The sequence below is a fragment of the Mobula hypostoma genome, chromosome 13 (genome assembly GCF_963921235.1).
Source record: "Mobula hypostoma chromosome 13, sMobHyp1.1, whole genome shotgun sequence".
Classification (NCBI taxonomy): domain Eukaryota; kingdom Metazoa; phylum Chordata; class Chondrichthyes; order Myliobatiformes; family Myliobatidae; genus Mobula; species Mobula hypostoma.
In genome coordinates, this window is record NC_086109.1 from 38849784 (window position 1) to 38871509 (window position 21726).

A 21726-nucleotide genomic window follows, 5' to 3' on the forward strand; every position below is an offset into this window, starting at 1 on the left:
TCCAACAGAAAGCATTGGAATAGATAGGATGGGGGCATGTGTGTTCTAAGTCAGTCAGAACCACTGAAAATACATATGAAGGTCATGAACTCTGATTAATCTGTGTCCATTGATCATAATGTAGCCAGTTAGGCAACCAAAAGCTTCCTGCTTATTTCATTATTTACAAAATCCAGGTAGTTCATTAGTTTGACATGTCAGCTGGGAGATTACCATGATCCTGAGTTGTTTGCTCCTGTTAAAGCCAGCATGCATATTTTAAAGCAAGTCTGAATTGCTCAAAGAGTTGTGTGAAATTCCAGAGCAGGAAAATGTTCCTTGTAAAAACTGAAAACAGAAACACTGGAGTAACACAGGCATTGGAGGAACTCAATGACTCAGGCAGCATCAATGGAGGGAAATGGAGTGCTGACACTTACGATTGAGACCCTTCCCCAGGACTAAAATGAACCCATTTCCCTCAGTCGGCACTGTCTGACTTGTTAAATTTATCCAGTGCCTTTTGTGCTGGCAGTGAAAGGAAAACATGAAAAGAACAAGACATTGTTCATGAAATTGTTGAGTGATGATGGAATGAAAGATCATGCTGAATATATCAGATGGACTCCTTTTGACCTGTTTTGCCTTTATTCCAGAAGGTTCAAAGTTCAAAGCAAATTTATTATCAAAGTACACACTGCAAATGTCACCATATACAACCCTGGACTGTGCAATCTTTCCAGCTACTTCCTTCAGAACCCAGTGGTGCATTTCATCAGATCCAGGAGATTTATCCAATCTCAGACCATTAAGCTTCCTGAGCACCTTCTCAGTCGTAATTTTCACGGCACATACTTCACTTCCCTGACACCCTTGAATGTCCGACATACTGCAGATATCTTCCACTGTGAAGACAGATGCAAAATACGCATTCAGTTCCTCTGCCTTCTCTGTGTCTCTCATTACAATATCTCCAGCATCATTTTTATTAGTCCTATATCTATCCTCAACTCTCTTTTATCCTTTATATACTTAAAAAAGCTTTTAGTAAGTCTTTTACTTCTTCGTATAACATTTGGCACCAGTACTAATCAAGAACCTATCAAACTCTGTTTTAGATATACCCAATTGACGTGGCCTCCACAACCGAATGTGCCAATTATTTCCACAGGTTCTCCACTCTCTAGCTAAAGAAAGTTCTCCTCATCTCTCTTCCAAGTGGGTAGCCTATCTGAGGCTGTGTCTCTGGTTCAAAACTCTCCCACTATTAGAAACATTCTCTCAACGTCCACTCTATCTAGGCATTTGAATGTTCGTTAGCTTTCCATGAGTAACCCACTCCCCACTCATTCTTTTAAACTCCAGCAAGTACAGGCACAGAGACATCAAACACTCTTCATATGTTAACTCTTTCATTTCCGGGATCATTCTCCTCTGGATCCGAGACTAATCACAGGCTGAAAGTGACCTTCGGGAAGGAAGGAGATTGAAAACCTGGCTGAGTGTTGCCATAACAACTACCTGTCACTCAATGTCAGAAAGATCAGGGAGCTGATTATTGACTTCTGGAGGGAAAAAACTGGAGTATCATGATGCAGTAGTCCTCGGGGAATCAGAGGTGGAGAAGGTCAACAACTTTAAAATCCTCTCTGTTATCATTTCAGAAGATTTGTCCCGGACCCTGCATGTACTGTAAGTGCAATTACAAAGAAAGCGTGGAAGCACCTCTACTTCCTTAGACGTTTGTGAAGATTTTGCATGACATCTGAAACCTTGTCAAACTTCTATAGCTGAGTGGTGGAGAATATATTGATATTTCCATCATGGCCTGTTATAGAGACACCAGTTCTCTTGAACAGAAAATCCTACAAAAGGCATTAACAATGATCTTTCAAGAATCGATAGATTCTAGCATTGTACTGGATGACTGGAAAATTGCAAATGCTACTCCGCTATTTAAGAAGGGAGGGAGGCAGCAGAAAGGGAACTATAGACCTGTTAGCCTGACATCAGTGGTGGGAAGTTGCTGGAATCAATTGTTAGGGATGAGATTACAGAGTACCTGGAAGCACATGACAAGATAGGCTAAAGGTTTCCTGAAAGGAAAATCCTGCCTGACTAACCTACTGTAAATTTTTGAAGAAATTACAAGCAGGATAGACAAAGGAGATGTAGTCGATGTTCTATACTTGGATTTTCAGAAGACCTTTGACAAGGTGCCACACATGAGGCTTCTTAGCAAGATAAGAGCCCATGGAACTACAAGGAAGTTTACTAGCATGGGTGGAGCGTTGGCTGATCAGCAGAAAACAGAGAGTGGGAATAAAGGGATCCTATTCTGGATGGCTGCCAGTTAGCAGTGGAGTTCCACAGGGGTCAGTGTTGGGACCACTGCTTTTTACAATGTATGTCAATGATTTGGACTATGCTATTAACGGATTTGTGGCTAAATTTGCCGATGATACAAAGATAAGTGGAGGAGCAGGTAGTGTTGAGGAAACAGAGAGCCTGCAGAGAGACTTAGATAGTTTAGGGGAATGGGCAAAGAAGTGGCAAATGAAATACAATGTTGGAAAGTGTACAGTCATGCATGTTGGTGGAAGAAATAAATGACAGACTATTATTTAAAGAATTCAAAATGCAGAGATGCAAAGAGACTTGGGATTCCTTGTGCAGGATACCCTAAAGTTTAACCTCCAGGTTGAGTCGGTGGTGAAGAAGGCGAATGCAATGTTGGCATTCATTTCTATAGAATAAAAGAGCAGGGATGTGATGTTGAGGATCTATAAGGCACTCATGAGACCACACTTGGATTATTGCATGCAGTTTTGGGCTCCTTACTTTAGAAAGGATATACTGACATTGGAGAGGGTTCAGAGAAGATTCATGAGAATGATTCCAGGAATGAAAGGGTTACTAAATGAGGAACTTCTGGTAGCTCTTGGGCTGTATTCCCTGGAGTTCAGGAGAATGAGGGGGGTTCTCATAGTAACATTCCGAATGTTAAAAGTCCTGAGCAGATTAGATATGGCAAAGTTATTTCCCATGGTAGGGGAGTCAAGGACAAGAGGACACGACTTCAGGATTGAAGGATGTCCATTTAAAGCAGTGATGCAGAAAAATTACTTTAGTCAGAGGGTGATAAATCTGTGGAATTTGTTGCCATGTGCGGCTGTGGAGGCCAAGGCATTGGGTGTATTTAAGACAGAGATAGACAGGTTCTTGATTAGCCAGGGCATCAAAGGGTACGGGGTTAAAGCAGGGGAGTGGGGATAACTGGAAAAATTGGATCAGCCCATGATTGAATGGAGGGGCAGACTCGATAGGCCAAATGGCCTACTTCTACTCCTATATCTTATGGTTTTATGGTCTTATAGTCTAAGTATTCTAAAGACAGGATGATGTGACTGTGACTGACAAGGGAAATCAAAGCCGACATAAAAGCTAAAGAAAGGGCACATAGTGTAATGCAGTGGTCACCAACCTCCGGGTCGCGGACCGATACTGGGCTGCGAAGCATGCAGGGATGCAGCCGTAGCCAGGACGCACCCAGCACATCTTTAAGAATAAAGCCGAAATAAACAAGCTAATTAATTACGTGCCAGGCAGCACCTAAGGAAATGCACCCCTGCATGCTTCGTGACCCGGAGGTTGGGGACCACGGCTGTAATGGAGCAAAAATTACTGGGAAGTTAGAGCATTGGGAAGCTTTTAAAAATCAACAGGGGCCAATTAAAAAGTCATAAAGAGGGGAAAGATAGAATATGAAAGGTAAGCTTGCCAATAATGTTAAAGAGGAGATCATAAGTTTTTTCAGATATATAAAGAGTAAAGGAAAGATGAGAGTAGATATCGGACTGTGGGAAAATAATGCCAGAGATGTAGTATTTGAGGACAAGGAAATGGCGGACTAAGTGTATAAATATTTTGCATTATTCTTCACTGGGGAAGACACTAGCAGCATGCCGGGAGTTCAAGGGTGTCAGGGGGCTGAAGTTAGATAAATCTCCTGGACCAGATGGTTTACATCCCAAAGTTTTTAAAGGGGTGGGTGTAGAGATTGTTGAGACATTAGTAATGTTCTTTCAAGAATCAGTAAATTCTGGCATGGTCCCAGAGGGCCGGAAAATTGCACACTTCAAGAAGGGAATGAGGCAGAAGAAAGGAAATTATAGGGCAGTGAATCTGACCTCATTGTTTGTGAATATTTTGGAGTTGATTGTTAAGGATGTGGTTTCAGGGTACTTGGAAGGCCATGATTAAATAGACCATATTTGGCATAGTTTCCTTAAGGGAAAATCTCGCCTGAAAAATCTGTTGGAATTTTTTGAAGAAATAACAAGCAGGATAGACAAAGGAGAATTGGTGGATGTTGTGTACTTGGATTTTCAGAAGATCTTTGACAAGGTGACACACATGAGGCTGCTTAACAAGTTAAGAGCCCAAGGTATTACAGGAAAGACACTAAAATAGATAGGGTGTTGGCTGATTGGTAGGAGGCAAAGGGTGGGAATAAAGAGGGCCTTTTCTGGTTGTCTGCCGGTGACTTGTGATGTTCCACAAGGGTTGTGTTGGAACCGCCTTTTACAGTATATGTCAATAAATTGGATGATGGAATGGATGGCTTTGTGGATGATAAGAAGATAGGTGGAGGGGCAGGTAGTGTTGAGGATGCAGAGAGGCTACAAAAGGACTTAGACGGAATAGGAGAATAGGCCAAATAAGTGGCAAATGGAGTACAGTGTCGAGAAATGAATAGTCATGCACTTTGGCAGAAGTAAAAACCTAAACTATTTCTTAAATGGAGAGAAAATTCAAAAATCTGAGGTGCAAATGGCCTTGGGAGTCCTTGTGCAGGATACCCTAATGGTTGATTTGCAGACTGACAAATGTAATGTTAGGAATTATCTCAAGAGCTCTAGAATATAAAAGCAAAGATTTAATGTTGAGACTTTATAAAGCACTGGAGAGGCCTCACTTGGAATATTGTGAGCAGTTTTGCATACCTTATCTAAAAATAGATGTGCTAACATTGGATTTTGTTCAAAGGAGTTTCACAAAAATGATTCCATGATTGAAAGACTTATCATATGAGGAGAATTTGATGGCTTTGGGCCTCTACTTACAGGAATTCAGATGAATGAGTTGAATCTCATTGAAACCTATTAAATGTTGAAATGCCTTGATAGGGTGGATGTGAGGACGATGTTTCCTATGCTGGGGAGCCTAGGATCAGAGGGTACATCCTCAGAGTAGAGGAATGTCCATTTACAATGAAGAAGAGGAGGAATTTCTTTAGCTAGAGAGTGGCGAGTTTGTGGAATTTGTTGCCACAGGTGACTACTGAGATCATGATATTGGGTATTTTTAAAGCACAAACTGATAGATTCTTGATTACTCAGGGCATGAAGGGTTATGGGGAGAAGACAGAAGATTAAGGTTGAGAGGGAAATGGATCAGCCATGATGAAACGACGGAGCAGGCTCAATGGGCCAAATGGCCTAATTCTGCTCCTATATTTTATGGTCTTATTGTCTTAGGATTATGAGGAGAAGGCAGGAGAGTGCGGTTGAGTAAATGGGTGGAGTAGGCTAGATGAGCTGACGAGCCTAATCTGCTTCTAAGTCTTATGGTTTTATGGTCTTATAACTTAACTTTAATGAGAATAAGCACAACTGGAAGATGTGGCCTCCGCTGTGTGTACTGAGTACATGCCATCAATAAGACAAGCATTGCTGAGTGTGGGTCTGGGGCAAACCTGAAACTATTGAATGTGACTTCCTCAATCCACATCCAGTTACAGTGAGTATAAACAAGTACCACCAACTAACCCCACCTTCCACCACTAGGCAACGCAACACAGTGTACTGTATTCTGGCTAGAAGGGGGGAGAAAAACAAATAATACTAAAGGCAAACCATAACCCAATTTCACAAGTCCAAACAGTGGCTACAATCTGGAAAAGACTTCCTGAAAGGGTCAATGATGCCGATGCTCCCATAACATTTAAAGAGAATTTAGATGGACATTTACAATGCCATGACACCCAAGTATATAGGTCAAGTGCTGGAAAGTAGTGTGGGTAAGTGCTCAGTGGCAGGTGGGGCTGGTTTCCACAAGGTATTACTTTATGACTCTATGACTTGTTGACGTCAAGTTAGATAAAAGTGTTGCATGTAACTTAAAGGTTAATGGAACACACTATGTATGGGCTGCAATCAGCACAAATGGTAACACTGATTTCAATTCACTAGACAGCAAGGTCACATACAAGTTCTACCACTGAGCATGCAGGTGAGATTTTCATAGGGAAAAACACTGAAAAAAATTACTAAGGCTGTTAGGAAGTACTCTGGAATAATGTGAATATAGCAGATATTAATTCAAACAAACACAAATCTCCATTTCTTATTGTAAATGTAAATAAGTTCGGGAAGTAAATAAGTTCAGAATTAGTCTTCAGTTTTTATTGTAAATTGCAAGCAGTAAACTAAAGTTAAGAGCCCACAGATTAAGAGATATGGTTGGTAGAATGGTGACTGAGATGTTTGCATTCGCACAAGTAAAACAAGTAAAAAGGGGTGATGTTAGTTGGTCTGTATCAAACCAAGCAACATTGCCCAAGTTATTGTACCATTATGACTTGAATTCAAGCTGTAGACCAGACTGATGTTGTTACTTATCATATTAAATATGATCATAAGTACAGGAAATGTCTTCTATGTACTCAGAGAGAGCCCTGACAACATTGATTTGGAGCTCAAAGAATCCTTTCAGGTGAGGCAACACCACTCCTACAAATCTGCTACAGTTGTCTATTGTGTCCGGTGCTTCTAATGCAGTCTCCTCTACATTGGTGAGATGCATCATAAATTAGCAGACCAGTTTATTGAGCACCTATGCTCCCTGGCCAAATATTTTAATTCCCATTCCAAGATGTCGTTCCGCAGCCTCCTCTTGTGCCAAGAGGAGGCCACCCTCAGGGTGGAGGAGCAACACTTTATATTCCGTCTGGGTAGCCTCCAACCTAATGGCATGAATATCGATTTCTCCTTCTGGTAAAAAAAAATTCTCGCCTCTTGCACTCTTCTTCTATTCTGCACTCTGGCTTCATACCTCTACTCACCTGCCCACCACCTCCTCCTTCCCTTTCTTCCATGGTCCACTCTCCTCTCCTATCAGATTCCTTCCTCTCCAGCCCTTTATCTTTCCAACCCACCTGCTTTCATCTATCACCTTCTAGCTAGCCTCCTTCCCCACCCACCCCTTTTTTATTCTGGCATCTTCCCCCTTCTTTTCCAGTCCAGAAGAAGGGTCTCAGTCTGAAACGTCAACTGTTAATTCGTTTCCATAAATGCTGCCTGGCCTGCTGAGTTCCTCCTGCATTTTTTGTGTGTTGCTCTGGATTTCCAGCATCTGCAGACTTTGTTGTGTTTATTAATTTTGTGTGTCTGGCTCTATGTATTCAGAAGCTTTCAGACTATTTCCAGGAATTGTTTTGTGACAAAGGTGTTTGAACTTTCAAAAGTGTCCCAACTGTAGAAATGTAATTCAAAGGAAACAGTAACCCAAAATATTGAAGTGTCATTGTAACTATTGAAATTGTAATGAATCACCTATTGTTACCTTTGAACTTAAGAGTGTAAAATGTGATGTACTTTTGGGTCTGTGAGCCTCCGTTGAGAGTGTCTCCAGAACAATTCTTACTTGTTGTGCTGAATAAAGTCTTCTATATCACCAGCTTCAGTGTCTCTCTGGTGACTTCAGTCACAGTCACAACAGGCCCAATGTAAAGGAGTATTGCACCTTTAGCATATCACAAAGCTTTTTGCATTGTTTCAATAACATTCTTTGCAGGATAGAAATGTTTTGCAACATCTCACCTAGCCAGTTTGCTGATCAACACCTCCACCCATTGACCCACCCACCACATCAGCCACTCCTCTCCTCAGCCCCAGGTATATAAGCTGTGTATTTGTGTGTGTATATATACACAGACACGTTGGTTGGTTCCAGAGCAGAAACGGCAGCCAGCTAACATACTAATACCACTGCAGGGTGGAGGACGAAATATACTACTGCCACCATGGCTACAATGCGCAAAGGATGTGGTAGGGCATCACCACAGCTTTCTCCCCCAACCAGACTAACAGTACAGCTGTCACAAGAAATTCTGCAGATGCTGGAAGTCCAAAGCGGAGCACACAAAATGCTGGAGGAACTCAGCAGGCCAGGCAGCGTATACGGAAAGAAGTAAACAGCCGGTGTTTAGGGCTGAGACCTTTCATCAGGACTGGGGAAAAAAAGAGAAGTCAAAGAAAGAAGGTCGGGTGGAGGGGAGGAAGAAGTACAAGGTAGTAGGTGATAGGTGAAATCAGGAGAGGGGAGGGGGTGACGTAAAGAGCTGGGAAGTTGATTGATGAAGGAGATAAAGGGCTAGAGAAAGGGAAAATCTGATGGGAGAGGATAGAAGACCATAGAAGAAAAGGAAGGAGAAAGAACACCAGAGGGAGGTGATGAGGAAAGGAGATAAGGTGAGAGAAGGAAACAGGAATGGAGAATGGTGAAGTGGGGGTGGGTGGGTGGGTGCAACTACCAGAAGACGATGTTCATTTCATCAGGTTGGGGGCTATCCAGATGGAATATAGGGGGTTGCTTCTCCAACCTGTGTGTGGCCTCTTCGCAGCAGTAGAGTAGGCCATGGACTGACATGTCGGAATGGGAATGAGAAATATAATAGAAATGGGTGGGTGCCGGGAGACCCTGATTTTTCTGGCAGATGAAGGTGTCTCCCAATCTACGTCGGGTCTCACCAATATACAGGAGGCCACAGCAGGACCACAGGATACAATAGATGACCCCCAGCAAACTCCCATTTGAAGTGTCACTTCACCTGGAAAGACTGTTTGGGGCCCTGAATGGTAGTGAGGGAGGAGTTGTAGGGGCAGGTGTGGTACTTGTTCCACTTGCGAAGTTAATACCAGGAAGATCGGTGGAAGGGACGAGTGGACATGGGAGTCACATAGGGAGTAGAATGCAATAAGTGGAGGGAGGGAAAGATGTGTTTGATGGAGATGATGGAAGCTGTGGAGAATTATGCGCTGGACATGAATACTAGTGGGGTGGCCGGTAAGGACAAAAAGAATCCTATCCCTGGTGTGGCGGGCGGGAGGATGGGGTGAGGGCAGACATGTGCTAAATGGAAGAGATGCGGGTGAGGGCAGCATTGATGGTAGAGGAAGGGAAGCCCCTTTCTTTGAAGAAGGAAGATATCTCAGTAGTTCTGGAATGACAAGCCTCATCTTGAGAGCAGAAGCAGTGGATATGAAAGAACTGGGAATGATGGCATTTTTACAAGTGACAGGGTGGGAGGAGGTATAGTCCAAGTATCTGTGAGAATTGGTGGGATTATGAAAGATATCAACAGATAGTCTGTCTCCAGAGATGGAGACAAAGAGATCGAGAAAGAGGAAGGAGGTGTCAGAAATGGATTAAGTAAATTTGAGGGCAGACTGGTAGTTGGCAAAGTTGATGAAATTGATGCACTCAGCATGGGTACAGGAAGCAACACCAATGCGGTCATTGATGTAGCATAGGAAGAGTTGGGGAAAGATTCCAGTGTAGGCTTGGAACATGGGCTATTCCATGAAGCTGACAAAAAAGCAGGCATAGCTGGGACCCATACCAGTACCCATGGGTACACTTTTGGTTTGAAGGTAGTGGAAGGAGCCGAAGGAGAAATTATTGAGGGTGAGGACCAGTTCTGCCAGACAGAGGAGAGTGGTGGTGGAGGGGAACTGGTTGAGTCTGTTCTCCAGAAAAAAAGCAAAGAGCTTTAAAGCCCTCCTGACTGGGGATGGAGGTGTATAGGGACTGGAAATCCATCAAGATAATCGGGGCCAGGGGAACTTGAAGCCATTGAAAACATCCAGAGAAAATAACTTAGACCAAGATCACTTTTATTTTTACATTGAGGTCTGGAAGAGGTTTCGTTAATCAGCAAAACAGAGATATCAAGGTGTGGGACACTTGTTGAATAAAAGTCGTATCTACTGGCATCACAGTTGCTAATGGAATATTTATCCCGAAAGGGGCTGCTCAAGTTACTACCTTCTTTCCTCCTCCTCAGTCATCTGTCAGGTTGTTATAAATATATTCCACCCTAATAGGAAGACTGGGAAGCTGCAACAAACCACTACAATTCTTTGATATTTTCTCTAATCCCCTACCACAGTGCTCTACCAGCGCAGATGAGGCTCTGAAAGCATTCCTTCACTCCACTCTTGGACTGCTGTGCAGGCAGTGAGCTGTTCATATAATGAAGGCTGTTGCACATTCCTGGGATGCCTTGGCCACCATGTAATGTACTGTTCAATCATCAGAACAGATCTGGCAGTTCAGAATTAGGCATCCATGAAGCACTGTGGGACATCAGCAGCAAATGAGCTGAATTGCACCATGAACTGTAATCCCATACCCAAGCATAACTTTGCACGAACCGATTCAATGTGGTCCAAATGGTGGCAAACATTGCCCAACTGGGTACAGTCTCCTCTATGCATTCACATTATCTGCATAGAAGAAGCAACACACACAAAAAGCTGGAGGAACTTGGCAGGTCTGACAACACCCATGGAGGGAAATGAACAGTCAAAATTTCAGAACAAGACCAATTCAGATGAAAGTCATGACCCAAAACGTCAGCTGCATATTTCTTTCCATAGATGCTGCCTGATTTGCTGCGTTCCTCCAGCTATTGTGCATGTTGCTAAAGATTTATAGCATCTGCAAAATTTCTTGTGTATGTAATAAATATCTCAGAATATCTCTACCTTTGTTTTCATAATTCACACTGCAGGTGACTTCACTTTGCATTGAAGTAAGTTAAAGAATGTAACGTTAAGTCAAACATATAGTTAGGTGTAAAGTGATTGTGAGCCCCTCTGTGGTTTTTTGGAATGAATTTACTTGTATAGATTAAATTACACCTACCATTTTGAAAGCTGATGAAATATCCCTGGTCTAAAAACTTTGGGTGACACCTGTACTGAACAAAACCTATTTTTATTAAATATTTGCTCTGCAGATTTGAAACCACCATTTCTGATTTCCAGCATCTATCTTCAGTCAATGCCCTGTCATGACTTTTTATATTTGAACCTGTTGCAAATCAAAATGCTCAATTCTCATTAGTACCATTTACAGGCATGATAAAGCGCTTCTGAGTGCTGATTAGGCGACTGTAAATGCCTTTCATCAGTTGATGTTTGGATTGGATTAAATTTACTGAAAAATTCCATAAGAAATACTATGTTGAAGGAAGTTGTACCCTGCATTTGGGTGGGGAGCGAGGAGAGCTAGCAGAACTCTAGAATTTCCTCTGAGAATTAAGCACACATGGGAGATTAGTGAGAGGTCCATTAAAGCAAAACAAACCAACAGAAAGTGCAGGAGCAAGAGAGGGGAAGTAGTGGGTACAGAGGCAAATGCATTTGGTACAAATTCCTAATGATGTACTTACCGTTGAGGGAGTACAACAAAAGCTCACTAGACTGAGCTCCGGAATAGCAGGACTGTCAAATGAGGAGAGATTGCATCAACTAGGTTTGTATTCTATTAGACATGGAAGAATGAGAGAACATTTTAATTTATGATTCAGAAATAACAGCAATGGAAATTACTATGGACATTTTGAAGTTAGCAACCAATAAACTCCAATCAAGCGTCACAGGTAGATAAGATCATAAAGAGAGCTTACATTGGCCTTTATAAGTCAATGTATTGAGTATAAGAGTTGGAATGTTATGGCAAGGTTGTATAAGGCATTGGTGAGGCTGAATTTGGAGTATTGTGTACAGTTTTGGTCACCAAATTACAGGAAGGACATTAATAAGGTTGAAAGAGTGCAGAGAAGGTTTACAAGGATGTTGCCGGGACTTGAGAGACTCAGTTACAGAGGAAGGTTGAACAGGTTAGGACTTTATTCCCTGGAGCGTAGAAGAATGAGGGGAGATTTGATAGAGGTATATAAAATTGTGATGGGTATAGATAGAGTGAATGCAAGCAGGCTTTTTCCACTGAGGCTAGCAGAGAAAAAATAAACAAAGGACATGGGTTAAGGATGAAGGGAGAAAAGTTTAAAGGGAACGTTGGGGGGGGCGGCTTCTTCACACAGAGAGTGGTGGGAGTGTGGAATGAGCTGCCAGATGAAGTGGTAAATGCGGGCTCACTTTTAACATTTAAGAAAAACTTGGACAGGTACATGGATGAGAGGTGTATGGAGGGATATGGTCCAGGTGCAGGTTAGTGGGACTAGGCAGAAAAATGGTTTGGCACAGCCAAGAAGGGCCATAAGGCCTGTTTCTGTGCTGTAATGTTCTATGGTTCTATGGTTCTAAGTATTCTTGTCCAATATTTGATAGCAATGAAACATGAAAGAGCTGCAGCAAAGGTGGTTTTCTCTGTCAAAATAGCAAGTAAACAGGAACAGTTTTGTAATGAAGGCAACCAATGGGCATCTGAAGCAGAATGTGGTTTCAAAGTGCGCTGTATGGATTTATAAGTTTTCAATCAGAATTCATTGACTCACTCAGCAGTTAATCTTCACTTTTAGAGTCATAGAATCCCACAGAATGGAAAGAGGACCTTAAGCCCGCTGGCCCATGTCAATGATTCCTCATTAAAGCTCCTCCTATTTGCCACTGCTTGGCCTCTTAACTTTTAACATTTCCAATCTATGTACCTATCCAACCGTCTTTTCTTGTACCTTACCTTAACCACTTCTTCTAGCAGCTGATTCCACACAGTCACCACCCTTTGTTGGAAAACAAAAGTTGCCCCTCAAGTTCCTCTTAACAGTTTCCCCTTTCACCTTAAACCTATGCCCTCTAGTTCTTGATACCCCAAATCCAGGAAGAAGACCGTGTGCAGTCTCCCTATCTATGCTGCCCATTATTTCATGCCCCTCTACAAGAACAGTTTCAAAAACTTTAAGAAATAAAGGTTTGACAAACCTCTCTCTATACTTTGCTCCCTCAAGTCCTGACAGCATCCTGGTAAAATTTTTCTGGACACCGTCAAGTTTACTAACATCTTTCCCACAGCAGGAATGACCTTAACACAATTTTCCAAGTGTGGCCTCACAGTTGCACCCTGTTCTCCCAACTTCTATACTTAATACATTGAGATATGAAAGCCAGCATGACTAAAGCTTTTTACTCTGATTTGCCTACCTATGACTAACATGCAAAAAATGTTAGAGGAACTCAGCAGGCCAGGCAGCATCTATGGAGAGGAATAAAGAGCTGGTGTTTCTGGCTAAGACACTTCATCAGGCCTTCATCAAAACTTTGGTGTTTGAAGACCCCTATTCCCTCTCCTGGTCTTCTTTTCCCTTAATATACTTACAAAATCTCTGTAGATTTTCTTTAATCTTCTCTGCAAAAGTTATCTCGTGTCCTCTTTATGTCCTTGAATACAGCTCTGCATCCCCTATTTTGATCCAGTGATTCACTTGATAATACCTGTCTGCTCCTGACCCATATGTCCTTGGTCCTGGCTTGGGCTTCAATATCTCTCATCAAGCATGGTTCCCAACTCCTACCAGGCTTGCCCTTCACTCTAACAGGGACATGAAGACTTTGAGCTCTCACTAGCTCACTCTTAAAAGCCTTCCACTTGCCTGCAGTCATTTTGCGCTCAAGCAATCTAATCCAGTCAACCTTTGCAGGTCCATGCCTCACTGCATCAAAATTTGCCTTGACCCTGTTCAGAACTTGAATCTCTGGACCAGTTTGCTTCCTTTCCCCAGCTATTTTAAAACTAAAAGAGCACTGGTCCCAAAGTGCTCTTCCATTCTCACCTCAGTCACTTGCCCTGCCCTATTAAGCAAGAGTAGGTCAGGTTTTTCACTCTTCCTAGTAGTGCTCTCTATATGTTGACTAAAGGAAAGCTTCCTGAATGCTCTCAACAAATTCAAGTCCATCTAAGCCCTAACACTATGGCAGTCCCTGTCTATGTTAGGAAAGTTAAAAACCCCTACCATGAAAACCCTATTATTTACAACTCTTCCAAAATCTCTCCGCATTTGTTCTTCAAATTCCCATTGACTTGTGGAGGCCTAAATGCAATCCCAACAATGTAATCTAACCCTTCTTATTTCTCAGATCTTCCCAGAAAGCCTCACTGGAATACAGTACCTTTCTGTAATTTCATCTCTGACTACCACTGTGACAGTGTCCTTAATTAAAAACGCAACTCACCCTCCTCAGTTTCCTTTGCCTCTTTCTTTCCTATAGAACCTGTACCCCAGAGTACAAAGCCGCCAGACCTGTCCCTCCCATAGTCATGTTTATATAGTGACTATAATATTCCAGTCCTACCTAGCCAACCAAACCATAGAAACCATAGAAACCATAGAAACTACAGCACAGTAACAGGCCTTTTGGCCCTTCTTGGCTGTGCCGAACCATTTTCTGCCTAGTCCCACTGACCTGCACACGGACAATATCCCTCCATACACCTCCCATCCATGTATCTGTCCAATTTATTCTTAAATGTTAAAAAAGAACCCGCATTTACCACCTCATCTGGCAGCTCATTCCATACTCCCACCACTCTCTGTGTGAAGAAGCCCCCCTAATGTTCCCTTTAAACTTTTCCCCCTTCACCCTTAACCCATGTCCTCTGGTTTTTTTCTCCCCTTGCCTCAGTGGAAAAAGCCTGCTTGCATTCACTCTATCTATACCCGTCATAATTTTATATACCTCTATCAAATCTCCCCTCATTCTTCCACACTCCAGGGAATAAAGTCCTAACCTATTCAACCTTTCTCTGTAACTGAGTTTCTCAAGTCCCGGCAGCATCCTTGTAAACCTTCTTTGCACTCTTTCAACCTCATTTATATCCTTCCTGTAATTTGGTGACCAAAACTGAACACAATACTCCAGATTCGGCCTCACCAATGCCTTATATAACCTCATCATAACATTCCAGCTCTTATACTCAATACTTCGATTAATAAAGGCCAATGTACCAAAAGCTCTCTTTACGATCTGTCTTTCTCATCACACCTCTTTATTAACTTGAAATAAATGCAAGTTAATCAAATAGGCTTTCCTTTTGTTCATGTCTTCTGATATAGCCCCTCTATTTCAAGCCTCGATGTGTTATGCATTCAGAGATGCTCTTCTTCACACCGCTATTTTAACGCATGCTTAGTACTGTCGTCTTCCTGTCAACTTAATTCAGTCTGGCCATTCTCCTGTGGCCTCCCTCACTATCAAGGTGTTCTTACCCTCAAAACTGTTGATCTCTGGATGTTCTTTAATTTGTTTCTCACAGCACTCTCTGTAAGCTCTAGAGACTGTTGTGGGTGGAAATCCTAGGAGATCAGCAGTTTCTGAGACACTCAAACTACCCCACATAGCACCAACAACCATTCCACAGTCTAAGTTACTTTGATCACGATTCTTCCCCATTCTGATGTCTTAGTCTGAACAATGACAGAACCCCTTGGCCATGTCTGCATGCTTTTGTGCATTGAACTGCTGTAACATGGTATTTGCTTTAATAAACAGGTGTACAATTGTACCCAATAAAGTGGCCAGTGAGTGTATTCTTTACTGTCTCTTTGGCACTGAAAATCAATTTTTACAAAACTGAATATCTGTGCCTTCCAATTTCAATTGTTGTTGCATTTTTAAAGCTAAAAATGTTAAGATAATAGCATGTTTTCAGGAAGTTTGACAATAAATAACAGAGAGCATCAATGATTTGCTAATAAAAAAATCCTGGCCAATAATTTCTAGGCTGGTGAGCAGTCCCTTGGATAGTGGATCAAAAGGAAATCCTTATTGAAATATGGGTTCATAAATGTGTTTACTTTGCATTATTTAAAGTACATTGCAGACAGTTTTGGAATGCTTCATGATCACATTTGTCCTGCAGTATCAAAGTACAAATAGGTTTTGAAATTTGGAAGTCTGTGGATTGAATGATTCATTAAAGGCACTTCTTCATACAACCAGCTAACTTTAAGATTTTGCTTTTCATTTTGATGTTTAATATAAACAAATAAAATGATGATGATAAACCTATCAATGTTAACCCACATTCAGAATGGTAGAATACCAAAATATAGCTTTAACAATCACTTTAAAAATTGATCATAATTATGTATTATAATGTATCATAAAAATTATATATCATAATTAATCTTAATAGCTAGGAACTTATTTTGTTTGGTCTAATTTTGCCTTCCTTATGAGGCCAGAAGTGCAGAGGAAGCTCTGGAGCTGCAGACAGAGTGGGAGCAAATTAAAGGAATTTTCTGCCAATGCAAGTGACAAGAAAACTGTAAAGCAGAATATTAGGTAAACTGTGTGAGTCTATTGACCACCAATGGCTAAGGAGATCTTACTGTCCATTCATAAAGTCACAGAAAATTAATATGCAGGTACAGCAGGTCATCAGGAACACAAATAGGATTTTGGTCTTTATAGCAATGGGAATGGAATACTCAAGAGTAGGCAATTTTGCTCCATTTGGACATGATGTTGGAGAACTTGCACCAGAGTCTTGTATATAATCTTAGTCTTATTTTACGAAGCCATGCAGACAATGTTCATTGGAGTGACTCAAGTTATGAACTGGTTACCTTATGAGGATATATTAAGTTGCAAGGGGCATAGATTCGTAGAGTCTGACTTTTCTATACCCCTCATAGTTTTAATCATATCTCCTTTGTTCCAGAGAAAAACTAAAATACTCTCCAGTCTCTCCTCATAGATAAAATGTTCCATCCTGAACAACATCCTAATGAATCTTCTCTGCACCCTCTCCAGTGATGTCTCATCCTTCTTATTGACTAGTAATCAGAAATGCACACAATACTCCAACGAGGTTTGAACAATGTTTTATAGAGTTGCAGCATTTCCTTCCTTCTCTTGACTGATAAAAGCCAAAAGATTTGTATTGACACCTCAAAGATCTTCGGAGTTGCTCAGATAGCAGTTCTCTCTGTCTTCCAAAGAACATGATTCAAGCTGCAGCATTCCCAAAATTTATGACCTCACTTTTATCTTTATTTTTGAAAAAAATTCCCTTCTGTGCCTATTTTAACAACACATTGATATCACCTCAACTACTACACTGTCAACTACTCCAACGATCATGGTGTCATTCTGAAACTACTGCTCACATGACCAACATTAACATCTAAGTTATTCACACACATTACAGTCAACGTCCCAAAACCAATCCTGAGTTAGTCCTGACGAAGGGTCTTGGCCTGAAACGTCGACTGCGCCTCTTCCTATAGATGCTGCTTGGCCTGCTGCGTTCACCAGCAACTTTGATGTATGTTGCCTGTGGAACATCACTAGTCACAGGCATCCAAACAGAACAACTACCCTCTTCCACCAACCTCTCTCTCCCAAGGCAAAGCCAAACTTGGATCCTATTTAACAAATTGCTGATGTCATATTTAAGTGATCCGACAAAGAATTTGGTTACTTGGGGAAAGTAACGAATAATTATACCAAACAACAGGAATTCTGCAGATGCTGGAAATTCAAGCAACACACATCAAAGTTGCTGGTGAACGCAGCAGGCCAGGCAGCATCTATAGGAAGAGGCGCAGTCGACGTTTCAGGCCGAGACCCTTCGTCAGGACTAACTGAAGGAAGAGTGAGTAAGGGATTTGAAAGCTGAGGGGGAGGGGGAGATGCAAAATGATAGGAGAAGACAGGAGGGGGAGGGATAGAGCCGAGAGCTGGACAGGTGATAGGCAGAAGGGGATACGAGAGGATCATGGGACAGGAGGTCCGGGAAGAAAGACGGGGGGGGGTGACCCAGAGGATGGGCAAGAGGTATATTCAGAGGGACGGAGGGAGAAAAAGGAGAGTGAGAGAAAGAATGTGTGCATAAAAAAGAGTAACAGATGGGGTACGAGGGGGAGGTGGGGCCTAGCGGAAGTTAGAGAAGTCAATGTTCATGCCATCAGGTTGGAGGCTACCCATACGGAATATAAGGTGTTGTTCCTCCAACCTGAGTGTGGCTTCATCTTTACAGAAGAGGAGGCCGTGGATAGACATGTCAGAATGGGAATGGGATGTGGAATTAAAATGTGTGGCCACTGGGAGATCCTGCTTTCTCTGACGGACAGAGCGTAGATGTTCAGCAAAGCGGTCTCCCAGTCTGCGTCGGGTCTCACCAATATATAAAAGGCCACATCGGGAGCACCGGACGCAGTATATCACCCCAGTCGACTCACAGGTGAAGTGATGCCTCACCTGGAAGGACTGTTTGGGGCCCTGAATGGTGGTATGGGAGGAAGTGTAAGGGCATGTGTAGCACTTGTTCCGCTTACACGGATAAGTGCCAGCAGGGAGATCAGTGGGGAGGGATGGGGGGGACGAATGGACAAGGGAGTTGTGTAGGGAGCGATCCCTGCGGAATGCAGGGGGGGTGGAGGGAAAGATATGCTTAGTGGTGGGATCCCGTTGGAGGTGGCGGAAGTTACAGAGAATAATATGTTGGACCCGGAGGCTGGTGGGGTGGTAGGTGAGGACCAGGGGAACCCTATTCCTAGTGGGGTGGTGGGAGGATGGAGTGAGAGCAGATGTACGTGAAATGGGGGAGATGCGTTTAAGAGCAGAGTTGATAGTGGAGGAAGAGAAGCCCCTTTCTTTAAAAAATGAAGACATCTCCCTCGTCCTAAAATGAAAAGCCTCATCCTGAGAGCAGATTTTGAATCCCATGGAGCGTGTGGAAACCTTCCAATGTCCAGGCGGCTCTTTTTTTTTTCTCTTTCTTTCTTTTAGGTAGGACTATATATATGGGGGGGGAGGGGGGGTAGATTTTATCTTTTCATGTATTCTTTTTGAAAAATTATTAAAAATTATATTTAAAAAAAACAAGTTGCCTGGGATCCCAGACAAGATCTGCGCTTGACAAAGCCATGCTGGCTATCCCTAGTTAATCCCTGCCTTCACAAATAATTATTAATCCTGTTCCTCAGAACATTATTGTTTCTCTAATAACTTCCCTGTTACTGATATTAGGCTCATAGGTTTATAATAGCCAGGGTTTTCCTTCTGGTATCTAATATGGGACCAGCAAAGATTTAAAAACTCAGCTAAGCTCCCAGTAATCTTTTCCCTTGCCTCACATAGTGGTAAGGTTAAAGCTCGTCCCTGTCTGGGAGTATATCCACCTTTAAGCCCGCTAAGACATTTGAGTGTCTCCTCTTTCTTTATGGAGATGTGCACATGAATTTCACCTTCTCCTTTACTGAGTGCTCTAATTACAAAGTGAGTTTCCTCGTGAATAGCGATGAGAAGTATTCATTTTGAACTTCACAGTTGTATCTTTTGACTCTAGTACAGATCATTCCTATTGTGCTTTATTAGCCTACTCTTTCTCTGGTATTCTTGGATCCTTAGTAAACTTGTAAAGCACTTTCAGATGTAACTTAATCCTGCCTGACAGTTACATTTCATGACCCCTTTTTTTCTTCTTAATTTCAGTTTCAATCACTTCCTTCCACTTTTAATACACTTGATAGGTCTCTGCTAAATGCTTCCTTTTCTCATTTTATCAAATCCCCAGAAGTCCTCGACATCCGGGATTCCCTGTACTTGGTACCCTTGGTTTTCACTCTAACAGAAACATGATAGTCTTGAACTTTTGCTCTCTGTCCTTTGAATGCTCCCAGTCCTCCTTTGCCAGGTCCCATCATATTTTAATGAAACTGGTTCTCCCCTAACATAAACTTTATTTCTGGTCTACCCCAATCCTTCTCCACAATCACATTGAAATATATAGGAACTGTCTCCATAATGCTCTCCGCTGACATTCCCTCTACATGACTAGTTACTTTCCTCAAGACAAGGTTCAGTAATAGTTTTTTCCTCATTAGTCTAACGGGACAGTGTTGAAAAGCCAACCTGGACATACTTCCAATTGGCATGTATCCTTTTTATTCTGAAATAATGATGGCTGAGGTTCAGGAATTTAGTATTTAAAAGTGAAATCAAACAGAACGACGAATTAATATGTGAACATAAATGCTATGTCATCTGATTTGCATTCACCAATAAACACCAGCAAAGTAATCAGCAATCAGGGCACGGTCAATGAGTCATTCAACAATATCACTGAAGCAACCGTTCTTTCAGGGCACCTCTGATATAACTAATAAAACGTGGAGGTTAAAGAAAATGATTCTACCACTATCTCATCTCCAATCCAATGACAGTGACATGGTGTAAAAGTGAAACTAAGTTATCCTTTCAGGTCAATGTACCTACCTTTTCAATAGATGCTACTGACCTGCTGGCTGTTACCAGCATTTTGTGTTTTTATTTCAGTATTTCATGATATGCAATTTTTAAAATTAATTTCTTAGTAAAAATCTAAGAATCCATTACTAAGGACAAAAACTGAATAAAGTCTTGGTTAGATTTAAAATAAACATGCTTTATACAGTATACTTCCAAAAAAAAACCAAGACATTAAAAAATCTGCTGTAAGTTTGTGATCAGGATGATTGTACATCAGTCACAATGTCACTTCTCCAGCCTCTTCAAAAGAAGTTCAGAGGCAGGTAACTACAGGAATACTGGTTGCCTGGAAATTCCCTGCAGATCCTATTTCAGTTTAGTATATATTTTCTTTTTATTTCAGAGACCACCCTGGCATATAAATGAAAACGAAAGAAGTAATTAAACAAGCAAAGTGAAATAAAAAATGGATGAGTGAAATTTTCAAACAGAAAGCTAGATGAGGATGCACAAGTTCAGAAAAGGATTCTTTATGTAGCAACACACACAAAATGCAGGTGGAACGCAGCAGGCCAGACAGCATCCATAGGAAGAAACATAGTCAACGTTTCGGGCCAAGACCCTTCGTAAGGACTAATTGAAAGAAGAGATAGTAAGAGATTTAAAAGTGGGAGGGGGAGGGGAGATCCAAAATGATAGGAGAAGACAGGATGGGGAGGGATGGAGCCAAGAGCTGGAAAGTTGATTGGAAAAAGGGATACAAAGCTGGAGAAGGGAGAGGATCATGGGACGGGAGGTTTAGGGAGAAAGAAAAGGGGAGGGGAGCGCCAGAGGAAGATGGAGAGCAGGCAAGGAGTTATTGTGAGAGGGAGAGAGAGAGAAAAAAGAGAGAGAGAGAAAAAAAAACGGAAAAAACAAACAAACAAACAAACAAATAAATAAATAAATAAATAAGGGATGTGGTAAGAACGGGAGGAGGGGCATTAAAAGAGATTAGAGAAGTCAATGTTCATGCCATCAGGTTGGAGGCTACCCAGACGGAATATAAGGTGTTGTTCCTCCAACCTGAGTGTGGCTTCATCTTGACAGTACAGGAGGCCATGAACAGACATATCAGAATGGGAATGGAACGTGGAAGTAAAATGTGTGGCCACTGGGAGCTCCTGCTTTCTCTGGCGGACAGAGCATAGGTGTTCAGCGATACTGTCTCCCAGTCTGCGTTGGGTCTCGCCAACATATAGAAGGCCGCACCGGAAGCACCGAACACAGTATATCACTCCAGCCGACTCACAGGTGAAGTGTCGCCTCACCTGGAAGGACTGTCTGTGGCCCTGAATGGTGGTGAGGGCGGAAGTGTAAGGGCATGTGTAGCACTTGTTCCGCTTACAAGGATAAATGCTGGGAGAGAGATCGGTGGGAAGGGATGGGGGGGACGAATGGACAAGGGAGTTGCGTAGGGAGT

The 21726-nt window shown here is 42.1% G+C and overlaps 1 long non-coding RNA gene across 1 annotated transcript in view; it reads right to left on the reverse strand.

The window, feature by feature from the left end:
• Positions 1–625: 625 nt before the first annotated feature.
• LOC134355945 (uncharacterized) overlaps positions 626–21726 on the reverse strand; it is a 41150-nt gene continuing 20049 nt past the window's right edge. Inside the window, exons 2-3 of the long non-coding RNA XR_010020226.1 lie at positions 11501–11592; positions 626–884 (exon numbers count right to left, since the gene is read on the reverse strand). This is a non-coding gene — a long non-coding RNA (uncharacterized LOC134355945). The remainder of the gene's footprint in view (positions 885–11500; positions 11593–21726) is intronic.